Below are 17,856 nucleotides of genomic sequence, written 5' to 3'. Positions count from 1 at the left end.
TTGGACCTAACAGTTGGAGGAGATGAGAGATCACCTTTATGCTCTGTGAGCCTTACACAATGGCTAGCATGTTACAGATCCTGAATAAATATGTACTGCACAGGTGCCAACTGAATGATTTTTAATGAAAGGCGTATTTTACAAACTATCAAGATGCTTCACAAGATGCTGTTTGCAGCTCTTTATTTTTGACATTGTGGTGGAAACATATACAGAAAATACTCCTTTGCTAGATTGCTTTTTTTCCAAGGCAAATTAATCCTTTTGACATAATCTCCTATATTTTGTTCTTTTAAATACTTTTCTGTTAAGACAAAAATGGACTTTTTAAGGTACCTACTATTTTAAAGATATTTTCTCTGCATGCTTATCTATATAAAGACATGAAAAGATTCATGAGAATAGAGCAAAAGTTCATAGAAGGTGTGGAGAGTCCTGGAAATACGACCAAACGATCAGTCCAGCAGGCAAGAACTGCAAGGCAGGTTCTGTGTCAGAGAATAAAAGAAAGGATGCTTTTTTTTTTTTTTTTTTTTTTCTGAGACGGAGTCTCACTCTTTCGCCCAGGCCGGACTGCAGTGGCGCTATCTTGGCTCACTTCAAGCTCCGCCTCCCGGGTTCACGCCATTCTCCTGCCTCAGCCTCCCGAGTAGCTGGAACTATAGGTGCCTGCCACCGCGCCCGGCTAATTTTTTGTGTTTTTAGTAGAGAAGGGGTTTCACCGTGTTAGCCAGGATGGTCTTGATCTCCTGACCTCGTGATCCGCCCACCTCGGCCTCCCAAAGTGCTGGGATTACAGGCGTGAGCCACCGTGCCTGGCCAAAAGAAGGGATGCTAAACAAGGGCCTTGCGCGAGCATTCCCTGCCCTCCATTGAGACCCAGCTGTGTTACTGTGGCTTGGCACAGTGTCTATTGGCAGTTCCCACCTCTAGGTCTCAGGACAAACTCTCATCGTTCACATTTGAAAGTGTGGATGTCCTATGTTTCTATCCACAGAGCCTTCTTTGGTAAGAGGTTTCCTAGTTAAAAAAAAAAAAAAAAGTTTTCCTCATTCTTTTTTTCCGCTAAAAGAAGAGTGAAGCCAAACACCTATCAGCAGCTAGAGGATGGAAGCTGGCCTGCCTCTGTGGAGCTTAACATGGCTGTCTCTCTGAGGCAGGGCATTTTCAGGGGAGCTCTCAGGTCGGAGAAGTGGGGTGAATTGTGCCATGTCACAAGACTACTCAGTGTCAGCCCCAGGAGTCAAATGCCAATATCAACCTTAAGAGTAAAGTAGAGGGGGCTGGGCGCTGTGGCTTGTGCCTGTAATTGCAGCCCTTTGGGAGACCAAGGCAGGAGGATCGCTTGAGCCTAGGCATTTGAGACCAGCCTGGGCAACAAAGTGAGACCCTGTCTCAAAAAATTAAAAAAGAGTAGAGTGGAGGGCCTCCTTGCTCTCCTCTCATCTTAAGTTCCACAGCACTGTAGCCAGGAGTCAGTCTTGCGTGGTAGACCAATTGCTTGGTTATGTTTTGGGGACTCTCATGTCTTCTGTGAACTATTGCTTCTTTCTCATGAGCCTTTTAATGTCATTACACAGATAGGCGTGAAGAGAAAATGTCTTAAAAATAGTCAGTACCTTAAACAGCTTTTTTTTTGGTGGCATTTAAGTCAATGTTAATTACCTGATACCTTACCTGGTAGTAGCCTGAAATTTTAACAAATGCCTTTGTATTTTAAGTTATCCTTCCTGTCGCTGTGCAGAGCCTGTCTCCCTCATCGTTTTTTATATTCCACCTTTCCTGGCTGCTGATGAGGTAACCTGCTGCTCTTAGCATTCTAAAAATTCTCCTCTCCAGTTTTATTAGGGAAGGTTGTCTCTTAGGACTTGTCCTCTTGATCAGAGATGAATAATTCTGGAGACTGTTTGCAGAGTTATTTCAGTTCTCCGTTACCATATCCCTGAAGATAATGAGTGGTAAGATTTCTTCCTCAAGATGCTGAGTCTTGGAAAGGTAACAAGTATATTTCAGTTTGGGGACTTTCTTTGCATTAACTTTTCTTTTCCTGTTGAAACCAGACTTCTTGGAATGTAATTTAAACTTTATTTTGCAATCCCCGAAGTGCTAGAAAACTTTATTCTCCTTGGTAAAATTCATACAGTTGTTAACTGATGGTATTGTGGGAAATCTCTGCTGTCCAGTGAATTTCATTGGTTGGCCTTTGTATTAGTTTTCTATCACTGCTATAACAGATTACCATATACTTAGTGGCTTAAAGCAGCACAGATGTATTGTATTCCAGTCTGTAGGTCAGAAGTTCAACAGGAGTCTCAGTGGGCTAAAATCAAGGTGTCTATAGGGCTGCATTCGTTTCTGGAGGCCCTTGGGGAGAGTCTGTTTCCTTCCCTTTTCCAGCCTGTAGAGGTAGCCTGCATCCCTCGGCTCCTTCTGCCATCTGCAAAGCCAGCAGCTTAACATCTCTCTGGCCTTGCTTCTGTTAACACAGAAGCAAGATCTCTTTCTCTGACCACCAGGAGGGTTCTCTGCTTTTAAGGACCCTTGTGATTAGAATGGTCTCACCAGGATAATCCAAAATAATCTTTCTTCACAAGGTCCTTAATTTAATTACATCTACCAAATCCCTTTTTGCCATGAAGAGTTAACTTATTCACAGGTTCCTGAGATTTGGCTGTGGACATATTTGGGAGCTATTATTCTGACACTAAAGAAAGATTTTAAGTGTCTCTCCTTATTCGTGGTATATAATTTCTAATTTTTATTATGCTTGCTTCCTGGTCCCACATTTCTTGGTATTACAGGGCCTGATGCAGTGCCTGTCACATTCCTTACATTCAGGCTTCCCTGAAGTAGGGCAGTGAACTTTCATGAGCTTGGATTATCATTATGGAGCACCTTTGGAGTGCCCAGTGTACGCCAAATGTTACAAAGAAGATACACATGTGTGTGAAGCTTATTTTCTTCTATGTTTTGAGACAATCATATGGAAGTATGAAATTGCATATTATCCCTTTCAGCTGATAAGAGGGATTACTTAAAAGTACAAGGTAATTTGGAAGGTGTGCCTTCCTATGAAATCTTTCAAGTAGAGATCTGGAATCTGTAGTTCCCATGTAGCCCCCTCCTTTAGAATCGGACACCCAGTTCTCTCCTGATGTACATGAGTAGTGTGTTTCTAACGCTTCACTATTACAAACAATGCCACCTTACATGCATCTGGTTATTTCCCAAGGAAGAGTATGAACACAGACACAAGTCAGGCAAGTGCAGGGCACAGGCAAGGAGAATTGCTAGTTCTCAGTTGGTGGCTGGAGTCATAGTTACTATTATGGATAGCATTTACTGCTTGCTACTCATATGCAAGGCAGTGTGTTAAATGCCCACTGCCTTGTTTCTTTTACTTCTGACAACACTGTGAAATAGATATTAATGTTATTCTCATTTACAGATGAAAAACAACCAAAGCACCAAAGTTAATTTACTTGCCTAGAGAGTTAAACACTCCTGTTTAGTACCTGAGCAGGAATTCTAACTTGTGTTATCTGATCCTGGTAGGTCCTCATTTAAATGATGCCCTGGATAGCTTCCAATGAAAGAAAAGTCCAGAAATATTGATTGGCAGATACTTGGTTAAGGATTTTGTGCTAGGGAATTGGGATTTTCTTTTCTAGGCAATGGAAAGTAATAAAAATATCTTTTGGGTGACAGGAGGCAACCTGGTAAGAAAATTACCAGGACTTTTGTTCACTCAGAAATTGGAGCTTATCTATTTCTCTGCCTCCATTCTTGTCATTATCCAGCATTAGCCGTGTGTTCTGGATGTTAGGTGGTAGCCGGGAGGGAATTGATTAACTCAGGGGAGTCTTCATCTTCTTCAGTTCGCTTTCAGAGATCCTGAGTCTTGTGTAGTGCTTATTTCACACTGTTTTTCTTTGACTGTTACATCAACTGACAATCCAACGAGCATCTGGGCAAAGGGCTGGTGGTTTTACACCACCAGCACCAAATGCATTAGGCATTTGCCAGAGCTGACCACATTTAGTCTGTGTGATGCTGTTGAGGGTATTACATGGGTAAAGGAAGGTCTGGGGTCACATCAGAGGCATTGCAGAGCTAGGGGAACGAGATGATATGACCATCTGGATATGGCGCCTAGCTTTGATGCCAGTAACTGGTGTCAGGTGGCGGGGTTGCTAATTACAGAAGGTAGCTAGAGAACCTGAAGAGTCAACAACAAAGGTGGTGGAAAGAATAAAGCAAGAGCCAATTATTGGAGGCTTGAGTGGTTCGGGTAGTGTTTTCTAGCAGGTTCCATTTACCCAGGTCCTGTACTGTGCCTGGGGCCTGCAGATGACCTCTTAGAAGTGGCCCAGTTTGGCCCAATGTTCATGAGAGACAAGAACGTGAATTTACCTGAACTTAAAAAGCATAGGCCGGGCCAGGCCGGGCTGGGCGCGGTGGCTCACGCCTGTAATCCCAGCCCTTTGGGAGGCCAAGGCCGGCGGATCACAAGGTCAGGAGATCGAGACCGTCCTGGCTAACGTGCTGAAACCCCGTCTCTACTAAAAACTAAAAATACAAAAAATTAGCCGGGTGTGGTGGCGGTTGCCTGTAGTCCCAGCTACTCAGGAGGCTGAGGCAGGAGAATGGCATGAACCTGGGAGGCGGAGGTTGCAGTGAGCCGAGATTGTGCCATTATACTCCAGCCTGGGCGACAGAATGAGACCCCTTCTCAAAAAAAAAAAAAGCATAGGCCAAGAAGGTGGTAGAAAATAACTGTATTTTAGGGAACTATGGCAAAATAAAACCCATCACTTGATAAGGATCTTAATTTAATCAGAATTTGGCTGCATGGAGTAACTAGAGATTATCTCCTGAGCTTTCACCCTCTGGGCCATATAGAAATGGGACTATCAAATATAAGAACTACTCTTTTAAAAAATTTTCAGAAAATAAAACTCTGCGCCGTCGTCTGGTAATCTGCTTAGCTCAGTGAGTTTCCCCAGTGAGGTAAGTAGTTAAGCAACTTTAATCTCCAAAAGGAAATATGAGTTTTGGTTGAGTTTTTAATGAATTTGGATATGGAAGATGCTGTCAAGCATACCTGGCCACAAAGTATTAATGTAAATCCTCTTTAAAACCCTTTGACTCATTTTTATTTGCAGAGATACGTCTTGTTTCATAAAAGCATTGGAGGGCTTCTGCCCTGGGTAAGAAAGCAAACCACCTTTCTGACACAGAGGGCCCTGGGGAGGAGGTTTGGTCTCCTGTCCCCATAAGTTTATACTAATCTTTTACCTCGGAGCATGCTGCAGTGGCTACTTGAAGATGACTTTTCAGTCCCTACGTGGAGAATTTACCAGCATGCCCACCAATGGCCTTTGTTGTCTTAATGGAGAAGCTCTGGGGATTTTGTAAAACCAAACTTTGTACGTTTGTCTGGAACTCGTTCTAGAGTTCTTGCTGTGGAGCAGATACAAGGTCAGCTCAGTCAAAAAGCTGATGGGGTTTTTGTCCTTTGATCCTTTCTCTTTTTATGGTTTGATTGCACCATTTTGCTCCCTCCCCCGAAAGAGAAGTCTTTCTCTGAGAATGTTCAAATGAATTATTAGGCCTCTAAAGCACTTAAAATGAATGTGTATTACCACAGCATGGCTATACCATTTTAAACTCTAACATTGTAAATCACACCGAGGATCCTAGTCAGATTGGCCTTTTGACTACATTAGCCTAGCTGTTCTGTTGCAGGGAAGTGTATTGTTTGCTTATAGAGTATTTTTAGCAATATCCAAGTAGCTAAGAAGAATCTTTTTTTTATTTCTTAAAACATTCTGTCTCTTTTACCTCTTTTCTCCAACATCTGAAAGAAAATGGGGAACTTAAAAAATATCAGGGCTAAAAGATATTTAACAATGCTTCATTCTTTTTTTTCCTTTTTTTTTAAGTTGTTTTTTCTTCATTCTTTTTTAATCAGTTTATTGTACAATCTATACTCGCTGGGTAAAAACAAAACAGAAGTTTTATGTTTCTTTAGTTACTGCCTTTAAAGAGTTGTCAGATCTTCCCTTCCCATCTTTTAATGGCATCTTTGGCATTAGGCCATAATTTTCCTGTCACTTGGAATGTAAAAAAGTTTGGTTTAAGCTTCAATTTATTATGCAGTTTCACCTTTATCCCCTCCCATCACCCACCTGACCCCTCTCCCTGAGGAGGGAACACAGTTACCCTTTCTCCCCTTTTTGGGTTGCTTTTTCCTCTTGGTTGCCACTGCTTCTCTAAAACTAACTGGCTGCCAGTGTCCTCTGAGGCTGGTGTCCAAAGGCCAGCTCTTCAGTGGTGACCCTGGTGGGACTCTCTGAAGAGATATAGGCCAGCTCTGCTTCCTTTCACCTAGGGAGGTGAGCAAGTGACTCACCTCCACTTGGGAGGAGTGGGGTGATGGCAAGATGGCTTGATGTGGGCCACCTTCCAGGCGACCCCTTCACCACACCAAGACACGGGGGTAGGTGTGCATGGATGCTGAATGGCTGCTCCTTCTCTGCACTCTGCCGTGTCTCACTAGTTTTCTTTTGTTTGTTTGTTTTGTTTTTGAGATGGAGGAGTCTCCCTCTGTTGCCAGGCTGGAGTGCAGTGGCACGATCTTGGCTTACTGCAACCTCCACCTCTCAGGTTCAAGCAATTCTCCTGCCTCAGCCTCCCACATAGCTGGGACTACAGGCACGGACCACCAGGCCCGGCTAATTTTTTGTATTTTAGTAGAGACGGGGTTTCACCATTTTGGCCAGGATGGTCTCGATCTCCTGACCTCGTGATCCGCCCGCCTCAGCCTCCCAAAGTGCTGGGATTACAGGTGTGAGCCACCATGCCTGGCCATCTTGCTAGTTTTCTTTTCCTTGCTCAGGCAGTAGGGGTAGGGTTGATCGATATGTCTGCTCCCTAAGCAGATATTGATCTGGGGAATGAGATGCCAGCCTTGCCTCCTTGCCCACTCCTTTGACCTGTGGAGTGCCTCTCTGGGGGACTCCTGCAGTTGTATTGGTAGTGGGGAGCCTCAGTACACACCCTAGACCAATAATTCCTGAGGGTTCCCTGTCATTCTTTACCCCTTCCCCATATTCTCTTTATAAAGATAGGAATTGGAGGAGTCAGATGTCGTGGTTGGGGCTAGCATAGCCATTTTGGCCAATTGTTAATAAGCCTTAAAGGAGTAGCATGATATTTGCATCAATCTTTAGAATATGGGGTAGCTGATGCCTGGTTATTTTTAGCTTAGCATCCTAGGAACAGTGCTAGGGTGACAGGAAAAGATTCACCTAATATCCACTGTCACAGTCATTCATCTCTAAGTCTATTGAACTCCTGCTGGGCAAGTTACCATGGGAATATTCTAAAACATAAACTTTGTCCTTGAAGGATCTTATATTTTGGTTTAAGAAAATAAGGATATAAACAGAGAAAATATTGAATAACCATATAAGACAGCATGTGGAGAATTGTTCAAATAAATTAAATTGAGAATAATGGTGGCATTTTTCAAATATCAGTGTCAACTGGGGTAGATGGCTAAGACTGCCTCTGGCCTGCTGCAGGGGGTGTGGGGGTGGGTGAGGCAGGGGGCCTGAGTGTTTCTGTTCTAGAGGATGCCTTCCAGCTCTGTTGTGTAGCTTCTAGCTGTGCTCTGCAGATTAAAAGAAGAGGAAACACCCAGGGTGTGGGAGGAATGGAAGAAGAAACGTGAAAATGTACAAAGGCACAGGTTTAGGACTAACTTGATTTTTTTTTTTTTTAACCAGATTAAATTTTGAAATAACATCATTATATTCTTGTTTATAACTTTTTTTGGGTCACTTATAAGATGCAAATGAACAATGTTGGGTTTTTTTTGGTTTTTTTGTTTGTTTGTTTTTTGTTTTTTTGACTTGTGCCTTTACTTTCAACAGAAGTTACAAGGAGCTTGCTGTTCACTGAATGCTTTTCTTTCTCTTCTCTGTTATCAGGTTGATTCCTCTTCAGTATAGTTACTCATTTTTTCCTGTACTTACCTGAAAGGAGAATGTAATTAACCACTCTCTTTGGCAGTGGGTCTGTTGGAATTATTACCTGTTTGGCCCTTAGTCATGGTTGGTTGGTTTGCATTCTTGGTCTCCTTTCCCAATCTTATTTGTCTTCTGTGACCCTTGCCCAGCATGCAGTTGGCCTCTCCTTCCACTGCAGACAAACAGGTCTTCGCTCACCTTCCCAAAAAGCTGTCACTGGTTCCCTTGGGTTTGCCTCACCACAGTGCAACAAAGTGCATGAATTTGGGTATTTGTAGATTTGGTGCAGTGTACATTTTAATCTTCTTCTTCTCTTTTTCTAAACTCCTGGTCCTTTTATACTTTCCTTCCTGTTTCTTAGATAATTATTAGAGGCTGATCTTTTCAGTGTTAGCATCTTTCTTATAAACAGCCTTTGGGTCATATTTCAGTATTTTATCAAGCTTACTTTAAGGACAAATCAAGCTGATGCCCAGTAACCTCTCTTGGGCTAGAATTGACTTTATGATGTTCAGTAAATCACCATGTTTAAGGACTCCAAACTTATCATAGTGGCCTTGGACTTCAAGTTGCATATTGAGTGATAAGGAAAGGACCATATATCTATTTTTCCATCCTAATCTCTACTATGTTACTGGTGTTGAAACTGTAGAAAGGTCCATTAAGTCTAAGGTTACCTTAAAGGGAGGTTATCTCTGCTGTTAAAGTGACAATACCGGTGATATACTCAACAGTATTGCAAGGATCTTCCCCTTTCTCTCAAAAGTCAGCTATTGTTATTTACTTGTGCTGCTGCCTACTTCATGAAAAAAAGGAGCCATATAAAAATGATACATTTTAACATGTTGCAGAGATGAACAAGGGCTTTCACACAACCTCCCCAGAGAAAGGAATAATAATTATTTTGATAAAGTGCTGTTCTATTTGAGAGGTTGCTTTCCACTAGCTAAATCCTCAATAATAATGCCTACATCTATTATTGTTCTAATATAAAGAATTGGGAGTGTAGGGAATTATTTTATATAAAGAGATTCTCACTCTAGGGAATTTCTATACTGGATAATCTGCAGCCTCCTGAGTGCAAATAAAAAATGGAAATTAAAATCCTCTAGCTTTGAAGCATACATAATAAGGCTGCTGCAAGTATGAAGTCAGAAACTGTGAGATGATCAAAATCTTCACAGAGTAATATGTGCTAATGACAAAGTTCAGGTCAGAAACCAGGAAAAGAATTGAGAAAGGGCTATGGTTGTGTTAGCAGCCGCCTACATCTTTGTTGGTGGCCAGAAATTGTGCCTGTGTTGTACTTTTGACTTAGTTGTAACCTATTATATTCCTCTTTGCTGTGTCACTCCTGCAAGGAGAATTTGCAGAGAAAATTCACATTTGCATTGCTTCTGTGTTTTAAAATTTAGAAGCAGCTGCAACATGATTTAATCAAGCAGGGAAATATCGCTTAACTACATTTTGGGGGTTGTTTGTTTGCCTTTTTGCTGTATATACACACTTAATTGATTCTGTTACTGGGGTTTGTATTTATTTTCAATTTAAAAATTAGGAATCATCAGCCTCCAGATTACTTGCCTCTATTAGTTATTGATGAGTGATATTTTTTTTTTGCCATCAATGGCTAATAAATAGAACACCTCAGATTAATTAATTCCATTTGTTGAATTGACCTTTGTTTCAGACACTGTTCTGGGGGTATAAAATGAATAAACCAAGTTAAATGATAAAGGAAAACATACTCTGATTTCTGAGTAAAAGGTGGGCTTTGAACTGTATTTTGTATTCATAGCCGTCAGTCAGGTAGTTGAAGGTTGACTGGGTAAAGTTGGGCGGTGGGGACGGAGGGGCCAGGTAGATAATAGTTCTTAACTGTGGGTGTTAGGGACCTAAAAACTCAGATTAAGCCTGTAGCTTCCCCCTCCTGCCCCCACCAAATACATATTTAACATTTACATAGTATTTTGCAGGTGGTTTAGATAGGTTTACTGATCCCCAGAAACCCATCTATGGACCCTGCAAAGCTCCAAAATTAGAAGGAAGGTGGCTGGGTGCAGTGGCTCACTCCTGTAATCCCAGCACTTTGGGAGGCCAAGATAGGTGGATCACAAGGTCAGGAGTTCAAGACCAGCCTGGCCAAGATGGTGAAGCCCCATCTCTACTAAAAATACAAAAATTAGCCGAGCATGGTGGCAGGCACCTGTAATCCCAGCTAGTCGGGAGGCTGAGGCAGAGAATTGCTTGCACCCAAGAGGCAGAGGTTGCAGTGAGTCAAGATCATGCCACTGCAATCTAGCCTGGGTGACAGAGCGAGACTCCATCTCAAGAAAAAAAAAAAAAAAAAAAAAAAGGAAGGAAGGAAGATAGAATTAAGATCCTTCAAACCTGTTGTTACTGTTTTTCCAGGAATGCCCAGACTCCATTGTAACACCTACCTTTGAACTGGGCTAACCGGACTTAAATAGGAATTGTGCCATAACCTATCTCTTTGTTGTTTTTAATATACAAAGTAACAGTAGAAAGTTAGGTTGAGTATGAAGATGACTTTTAAAGGGAGGGCTTTTCCGTAGAGAGATGGACAGAGAGATACCCTAGAAATATTTAGAGGAACTGAAAGTTGAGTAAGCATTGATGTAACCACGTGATATAAATGAATGATTTATTTTTACCTTGCCTTGTTCCAGAGAAGATTTAAGGTGACTTACAGTATGAAAGCATAAAGTAGGTGAAGTAAAATGAAGCTAAAATGAGATTTTAAAAATATCTTGAGAGTGGAAAGAGAATTGGGCAGGGAACCCAGAGTGATATAATTACAATCACTGAGAAGAAAATTTAGCCTTCAGCTTGTTAGCAACCAGGAAATTATAGTTGTCTATTTAGTCCTCCTCTCTTGACAAAAGTAGACCTATAGGATTAAAAGATTATATAGCGAGGCAAGCTTTTGCTTGAAACCAAATTCAAGCGGAATTTATCTCTTGGTTCTTTCTATAAAGAACCTTGGATAACATGGCAGAGAGCTTGACCTACTGTTGCAAAAAATGTTCTTGAGTTATTTTTTCTTAGACTGACACTGCTTAGAAGTCAAGGGCTTGTCTTCATTGCATTACAGCATACAACATAAAGTAATTTCTTCAGAGCCTAAACCAAGTTCAGGTCTGTTTTCTTTCCACTGATCAACTCTGAGAGAAGATCTTGAGCTTAAAGTTAAGGAAATGTTTTTAGCAGGGAAAGAATAGCAGTTAGTCCAAGTTAGGCGTTCTGACCACCATCTAAAGTACCCATTTGCTGTATGTTGACTGAAGGGAATTCTTAGGTTTAGAGATCAGATGAGTAACTAGCAGCATTACCATTCTCATTGGAAAATTCAAAAATCTGATGTCACTTAGACAGACGAGCCTCCACTTGCAGACATACTGTAGAGAAGGAACTTTGGAGATAGATCATGCATTTTTTTTTAAAGAGCCAATAATTCTTTCCCCAAATATACAGTGGACAGCATACTTGTAAACCATACAGTATAGGAGAAATGATATTAGCCTGGGCAAATTACTTTTCAAGTAGGTGTGATCAATGGCTTCCTTTCCCATAAACCTTGTGTATCCTTTGGAACTTTTATTATTTTAAATAATATAATAATATTTTATAATAATAAATAGAATAATATTATTAATACCTCTCCAAGAGTTGGACTTTAGGAGTTGGAAGGATTGCATATTTTTTAATTATAGCAAATATTTCTCACCAGCAATAATATTAGTTTTAGCATATGAATGTTAAACTTGTTAAAAACACAGCTCCTCCTGGACACACCTGCTGAGGTCAGATCCCATGATCTTCTCCCTAGACGGTAAGTTCCAAGTGGGCAAGGACCAGGTCTATTTTGTTTACTTCTCTATGTTCCATGCCTCGCACAGTGCCCTTGATTCCCATAATGCACAAAATTTAAAGAGGCATGAGTATGGGACCTGTGTAACTTAATGGGTTAACAGTTCCATGTACTAAAAAAGAGAGAAACGTCACTTTATGTAATTCAGTGACTATTTTTTTAAGTGCTTACTCTATAACAAGGCAGTGCTGTATTAAGTGTCAAGGGAAAAGAACCCTTAGCTTTGGAGAGAAGATAAACATATACAGAGATAGTTTCAATGTTATGGGTTAAGTCCTTGATAATCCTGGGGTTTCAGAAATATAAACATTTTGTCAATTAAAGGTATGAAGATGCCATATGCTTGTATTACTTCCTTATGAAAATGAAACTTCATATAATTATTAATTAAAGTCTATATTTCACTTAAAATTCTAGGTGAAGAAATCTGGATAAAAAATTTATTGGGAAGGATTTCATGTTTTGAACTGTTGTCCAGTGAGGTTATATGGCAGTAATTTTCTCCAGTAGGGAATTCCTAAAGTTATCCCATTTTGAAGAAGGTATGTATTACATTTTTCATCCACATGAAGAAGATTACACTTGAGAACTTAGCGAAAAGCATTTGTTGAAGCCCATTACTCAGGGCAAGAGCTACCTAATTTTTGTGATTTATCTACTATGACGCTTTTCAACTTAAGGGTTTATATTTTCCTTTTTTGTGTAAAAAGAAATACTTGGAACCTATGGTAATTTTTTTGGCATCCTTGTTGATTCAGCCCTTTTGTGGTTAGTTTTTTCTTCCTTTATTTTTTCTATATCTGTCCAACTGTACATTTATCCAAATATATATATATATATAGAGAGAGAGAGAGAGAGAGAGAGCAACAGTTTTATTCTCAATGTTAGTAATATAAAGATGAACAAGGCAAAAACCACAGCATACAATCGGCTCACTGTGAGGAAGTCATTGAGTAATTTGTAGATCAGAGTGCGGTGTTGACAGGCATTGTAATGTACAGGATGATTGAGGACCAGAGCACAAAGATGGTACTGAGTTCTACCTAGAGTAGGGTAGGGAGTCTGAGGTAGGGATAGAGAGGCTCAGGGAGGCTTCCCAAGGGAGGCAGTGCCTGAATGGGACATTTCTTATTTGGTTGTATAATATATCAGCAATACTTTTATCTAAAAATAAATTCCTGGGTGGTGAATAATAGGTTTCTTACCTTTCTTTTAGCCTTCTGATTTTTAAAATAAACTTAATTGCAGTATAATTTATATATAATAAATTGCATCCACTTAGTACAGTATGTTTGATGAATTTTGACAGCTGTGTACACCCGTGAAGCTATCACAGTCATCAAGATACAGAACATTTCCTTCTCCCTGAGAAGTTTCCTTGTGTCCCTTTTGCAGTCCATTCCTCCCTCCACCTCTGGCAAAGGCAGTCACTGATCTGCTTTTTTCAAGCTATGGATCAGCTTGAATTTTATGGACTTTTATATGTATTCATTTGTGTCCGTCTTCTTTCACTCAACTATTTTGAGATCTATTTTGTTGCATTCCCTTTGATTAAAGAGGAATATGGATATACCACATTTTGTTTACTTACCTGTTGATGGACATTTGGGGTTTTTTTTCAGTTTTTACTGTTATGAATAATGCTGCTATGAACATTCATGTATAGTCTTTCAGTGGTCTATATTTTGATTTCTCTTTGAAAAATTTCTAGTTGTACAATGGCTGGGTTAGGTGGTAGGTGTGTGTTTAACTTTTTAAGGAGTTTTGCAAAGTGGATTTTCCATTTTACAGTCCCACCAGCAGTGTATGAGAATTCTAGTTCCTCTACATCCTTGTTAATACTTGGTATCGTCAATCTTTTTAATTTTAGCCATTTAAATAGGTGTGTAGTGGTATCTTATTATAGTTTTAACTTTCATTTCTCTGATTAGTGACATTGAACCTTTCTCATGTGTTTCTTAGCTATGTATGTCTTCTGTTCAGATCTTGTTTCAGCATTTTACTGGATTGTCTTATTTCTGAGTTACATAAATTCTTTATATAATCTGAATGTAAATCCTTTGCCAGATACATATGGATAATAAATATTTTTCTCACTCTGTGGCTTGCATTTTGGTTTCTTAATGGTATCTTTTAAAGAACAAAAGTTTTAAATCTTGATAAAAAATTAAAAATATCTTTTTATGATTTGTATTTTCTTGTATACTATTTAAGAAATGTTTACCTATCTCTAGGTTGCGAAGATTTTCTTCGTTTTTTTCCTATGTTTTCTTCTGAGGTTTTTTTTTTTTTTTTAAATCATTTTAGCCTTTACATTTAGGTCTATGGATATTTTACGTACTTTTTGTGCAGTGGTGTAAGGCAAAGGTCAGTGTTTTTTTGTTTCCTTCCAGATACACACTTGTGCCAACCCCATTTGTTAGAAGATCTGAACATTTGTAATAAGTTTTATTGTCATAATAAAAGAAACACTTTTTCGTGGGCTTGAGGGGATGCAAAAAATAAACTCAGAGGTAGTCTCCTACCTAAGCAATACATGTATTAACATTTTGTTCTTTCTTCCAAGCACTTTCTCCAAGTTTACATGTGTGTTTTTAATTATACCATAGACTCGGCTTTGTATCCTAGTCTATCTAACTATAGGTAACATTTCTCCAAATGTTTCAGATTTTCAACTAAACCACACCTATTTCACTCTGTGTGTTTGTTGGTCTGAATCACTGACAAAACACATTTACATAGTGTAAGTTTTAGTTCAATTCTCTGCCTTTTCTTTTAAGTCTTTTGCTCAAATGAGGATGAGTCATTACAGCACAGCTTCTGTTTCAAATATTAGTGGATCTTATTAAAGGAACTCTTTCCCCCTCATTATGAAAGTAATATATGTTCATCAGAGGAAATTTGAAAATGCAGAAAGTTATAAAGAAGAAAATGATTACCCATCGGACCATCACTCAGGAATGAGCATAATTAACATTTTGGCATATTTCCTTCCATTTCTTTTACTTTGCATATATTTTTTATTGTTCCCATTATACTATATATGCAGTTTTGTGCCATGCTGTTTACACTTAAGATTGCATCTTATGGTTATTTTTCTTAGGATGATTGTATCTTGTGGTAATTTTTACACTTAGGATTGCATCTTGTGGTTATTTTACTGTAGTTTATTTAAGTGTCTTCCTATCACTGGAGACTTAATTTGGTTCCAGATTTTCGCCACCATAAACAATGACCTAAAAACTGGTCTTATACAGAAAACTGTCAGATTTCTAATTATTTCACATCATAGATCATTGATGTTGAATTGTTAGGTCAATGGGTAGGTATAACCCTCTTAAAAATTTGGAAACATTGCCAAACAACTCTCTCAAAAGCTAGTATCAATTTATACTCTTGATGGCAGTGAAGAAAGCTCTAATAGACTGAATTCTTGCTATCATTTGGTTTCCTCTTATCATTTTGTGATCTTTGCTAATTTAAATTGGTAGATTAGAAAGTAGTGATTGAATTTTGTATCTTGCATCTTTGCAGAGCCAAATCTCAAAATACCCAGGTGGACAAAGTGAGGGAGGGCACAGAAAGACCTTTTGGTAGTTACAGGGTTTCCACGCCCAATAAAGTAACTCAGTCTTATATAAAAAGACATTGATTTTTCTATTTTTACTCTAAAAGAATTCACACCATGTCCCAAAATGTTCATTAGTCGTAACAAAGCAAGCCTAAGGCTTTCCCTTGAAATGAAAATGTTTATTATAATAGCAAAGAAAGAAATTAGGTTATTCTGAACGTATTTGTTCTTAGTGATTACCTGCTGAAGTCCAGTGGTGATTATTTCCTTTTTCGAGTAACTCTCAAATTATCCCTTTATAATGAAATGCTGAGGAGCAGCCTCTTCCTACAAGTCTCTCTGTCTCTTCTCCTTTCTCAACCTCTCTCTGGAAAGACTTGGAGCATGCACCTACCCTCACCCTTTGCTCTATCATTAAGCTCTAGGAATCCTGTTGCTATGTTTCCTTACTGGCTTTTAGAAAGCAGAAGCAGGTATCTGAGTGAAGCCCTTGACTTCTGAGCATGCAATGGGTGCTGCTCCTCTGAACCTCATCCAGCCAGAGATATCTAGACAAGTCTGAAGCTCTGTGTTGCCTTCGACCTTTAAAATCTCTACTCCTGAACCTATTGTCCAATTACATGGATAAACATTTTTAATCTTACCCAAAAACAGTAAGCTCATTTCTAGAGAGAGCTTACAAGAGCGGTTGAACTGCTATCCTTTTCTCATCCCTAGGGCTAGAATGAAGATAAATTAGGTTTATGTGATGCCAGGCAGCAGTCAGTAATGTGGCACCTGTTTTCCTCCAAAGGCACATCATGACATGTTTCTGACTCTGATGGAGTCCTTGTAGTATATCCTCCCAAAGGTTAAAAATGAATAGAGTGATTGGGGGTCAGGAGCCCACTGCCTTAGCCTTCTTCACCAGCTTTCTCATCTTTCAACCATGGCCAGCAAGTTTTTTTTTTTTCCCCTGTATGGACTCACAGTACTGTGGTTTTGGTATTGGCACCCACGCTGATTTGGGCTAATCCCAGAGAAAAATATATTGAGTTATGCATTTTTCTTTGGTAAATCTGGCCATGTCTGACTTAATGTAAGAAATCTGCAAAGTAACATTGAAATTCCTCAGTCATTCCTCTCCCCTCCATCTTTGACAGACTCACGTATTCACTGTGTTATACATTTATTTACCCGTTAATTTTAGGAAATGTGAAGGCTGGGAAGTCTTGGTTCTCTTACTGCTTGCTTTATAGTATAAGTGTCTCCTTTGTGCTTACAATGTGTTATGTTCGAGGAGAGGGTGCTGAAGAAGGAGAGTGGCAGGGTGTGATGGCGTAGGGATTTTGTAGGTAAAGAAAGAGGCATTCATGATTTCAACAGCTGAGATGAGAATTATCTTAAGGACAGCACATTAGACACCTTTTTGCTCACCTTATCCTGCTCACCCACAAAGTTTCCTTCCAGCTCTGAATGCCATGATTGATCATAACCTTACTGAGCACAGTCAGTATGGTACTTTGTTTCTACGTGGTTTCTCTTTTGGAGTCTAACACATTGCCTTGTGCTAAGTATTTGCCCTGTATGTATCTGAGCCGAACGGTTTTTCTTCTTTCATTTTTAACTCACTCATCAGTGTAACATGTCTTACTTCCTAGATGGACTTGATCACGTCTACCTAATTAAATGTCCTATTAGACATTCTGCTGAAGTTTAAAAAGGTACAGTTTGTATATATTTTTACTTATGTTATTTTTGTTAGAGAAAGGGAAGGAAAAACTAAAAGAAGATAAAATTCTTTGATTTGCTTTTAATAACTACCCTTTGGGATATTTTAGAATTGAAGTAGTAGCTATATATTTGTTTTTAATTATTATTCTAAAATTGAAAGGAACTTGTAAGCAAGCATGTTGGTGATGACGTGTCAGGTGCTGAAGTGAAATTGAATCATCTTTTATGTCCCAAGCAAAGCAAGAGCACCATCACAAACATCTTTATTTCCATCTTTTAAAACCCCTCAAAGGCAGAAATCTTTTTTCATTCATAACCAGTCAAAAGCATGAACAACCCTTCTGGATACAGGAGGTTCCCAGGCCAACCTCAAATCATTAACGACCAACTTTGATATTGGTTCCAAGTCTTTCAAATACATGGCGGTTTGGCAGTCAGATACAAGCTCTATTTTTGTAAAAAGCCTTTTCACTTCTCTGTTCAGGTCTTTTTTAAATGTTTTATTAATGACCACATCAACAGGCTGAAGGAGGTCACTATGCTGAGATGCAGATAAAAATGAGTATTATGGTCTTTTTCTCCCAGTTGGCTCAGTGGGAAATCCTATTAGTGCTCTAAGAAGTTATATAATTAGCATGGCACCC

General features: G+C 39.3%; 1 protein-coding gene across 3 annotated transcripts in view; it reads left to right on the top strand.

The window, feature by feature from the left end:
- The window catches only part of STK39 (serine/threonine kinase 39), a 296,180-nt gene that overhangs the window by 197,810 nt on the left and 80,514 nt on the right, over positions 1-17,856 (top strand). The window contains exon 15 of one of the 3 annotated variants that reach the window (XR_010149776.1): positions 12,346-12,470. The exons of the other annotated variants lie outside the window; for them this stretch is intronic. The gene's annotated coding sequence lies outside the window, so the exon portion shown is untranslated. The remainder of the gene's footprint in view (positions 1-12,345; positions 12,471-17,856) is intronic. 3 annotated transcript variants of the gene reach the window in all.

Source organism: Pan troglodytes, chromosome 13 (genome assembly GCF_028858775.2).
Source record: "Pan troglodytes isolate AG18354 chromosome 13, NHGRI_mPanTro3-v2.0_pri, whole genome shotgun sequence".
NCBI classification, from domain to species: domain Eukaryota; kingdom Metazoa; phylum Chordata; class Mammalia; order Primates; family Hominidae; genus Pan; species Pan troglodytes.
The sequence above is the reverse complement of the archived record's forward strand: the minus strand, read 5'-3'. Positions and strand labels throughout refer to the sequence as shown.